Here is a 2,192-nt window from a genome sequence, read left to right on the forward strand (position 1 = left end):
GAGGAGGTACGTTGCAGTTTATCTCCACCATGGACAAGGGCCTCAGAGTCACTCTTGGGGTTTATAGGATTAGGGCATGGGGATTAGGGTTCAGGTGAGGACCCTAATGTTAAGATTCGAGTTAGGGCCTTAAATTTAAGATTTTACGATTAGGGCTTAGGTTGGTACTTTAGGGTTAAGATGACTCTCGGGATTAGGGTCTTTTTATTATTATTATTATTATTGTTTTAATGTTTATTTATTTTGAGAGAGAGAGAGACAGAGCTCGAGCAGAGAAAGAGGGAGACACAGAATCCAAAGCAGGGTCCAGGCTCCAGCTGTCAGCACAGAGCCAAATGCTAGGCTTGAACCCATGAACCATGAGATCATGACCTGAGCTGAAGTCGGACGCATGACCTGAGCTGAATTCAGACACTTAACAAACTGACCCACCCAGGTGCCCCAGGATTAGGGTCTTAAAAGGAATGTGCTAGATCTCTATTAACTGATTCATGTAGATCTCTCAGATGTGTTCAGAAGAGGCAGAGAAGGCATACATTATAACCCCATTTTCGTAAAACAAATGATGACCAACTTTTTCTGTGTGCCATTTATGTGTATACATTCATATAAGAATATTGTTAACATTGGATAAATGCAGGGAGGATGGAGGAAAAATAAGACTTTTTAAAGCTGCATTATAAAAGAAGGGTGTCTTTTTACTCCACTGACTTAACAGAGAAGTAACCACTGGTCCCCCAGCTTCCCTCTTCTTCCTGGTTCTTGTCCACATTTCCATATCCAGTCACTTGTCTGTGGACACCTTGATTTATAAGATGTGAAATACAAATGATATCCACATCCTTCAGGAAAGATCCAGGTCCTGCCACTCATGGCCACAACAGACAAAATAGAACATAACACAAAATGCAGCATCTCAGATAATAAACCTAAGGCTACTGGGAGAGGGTCTCACCTGCAGAAGCCAGACGTTGTGTTTTTTTCAGGAGACCATTCAGAGGTGGGAGCAGTGGGGACCCCTCTCTCAGGTCAGACCTTGCCTCCTCCAGGAGTCCAGGTCTCCCAAGTGATGATAGACAGTCCCCTTACATGTAAGCCATGTGGGATTTAGCATGTCCTCTGAATCATCCATTACATCTTGAGGCCCTGAGCTGAGGGCCTGCTTGTTATGTATCTATTTGATCACTGCTGGAGGAAGGACCAGGAGTTCTGGCCACAGCAATTTTCCCAGTGCCCTGGTGCCACCATCCCCTGATGCTAGGCATCAGCAGTAGTCAACAAATGCCAGATTCCAACACTAACCAACAAGGGTCATATTGTACCTGTCTCATGTCTGTCATTCCACAGTGAATGACTCTAGCCCAAGATGTGCTGCTACAGGACCTCCTCCTCCTTAGTACCTTTGAAAGACACCTGGGGGATATTTTCTCTACCTAACACTAGGCACTCCACTCAGCAGATCCGTCTCTGTCCCAATCTAGAAGAATCTAGCCCTCCTCTGGCACTGGCCTCACAGAACCCTCTGCTCTGGTGTTGGTAGCGCACCTTGCCTCAGCCGTCCCCTCCTCTTTTAGGACTTATTTCTGATTCAGGTCTCAGGCACCTCATTCTCTTTCATCTTGAAGTGTTGAAGCTCTTCCCTGTGGCTCTCACTATCCTAGAGCAGGAAATTAAATTGGATTCAGTAAAGCTAGCAATGGAGAAGATGAGTGACTGGTAGTGGTACAGTGGGATGGGAAGACAAGGGAAATTTGGGGGGGTTAGAGGCAAGAGAAAAGGAAAAGAGTATGTGGAGGACACCAGACTGTCATCTGTCCAAAACCTGATCCCACATACTGAGCTGAGTGCCTATGGAGAAGCCCATGGTGTTACTGAAGAAAGGTTTTATGATGCTCTGTACGTAAATACAGATGCTTCCATGGCATGACACAGAGAGTAAATATGGGAGGAAGAAGTGGCGCTTTCCCCAGACTCTACATGGAAGACAGCACCACTGTTGGAACCCTGGGGAATGAGGAGTTAAGAAGTATCTGGGCCATCACTTCAGCCAACACATGAGCATTCCCATGACAGCCAAGGGGAAATGAGAGGATTCTCTAAAAGGCTGTGGGCTCACAGATGTGGCCAGCAGAAGGGGAGGAAATCATAAGGGATAAAATGTACTGAATACAAGTATAAGTCAGATACAACAG

Source organism: Panthera leo, chromosome A1, assembly GCF_018350215.1.
Source record: "Panthera leo isolate Ple1 chromosome A1, P.leo_Ple1_pat1.1, whole genome shotgun sequence".
Taxonomy (NCBI): Eukaryota; Metazoa; Chordata; class Mammalia; order Carnivora; family Felidae; genus Panthera; species Panthera leo.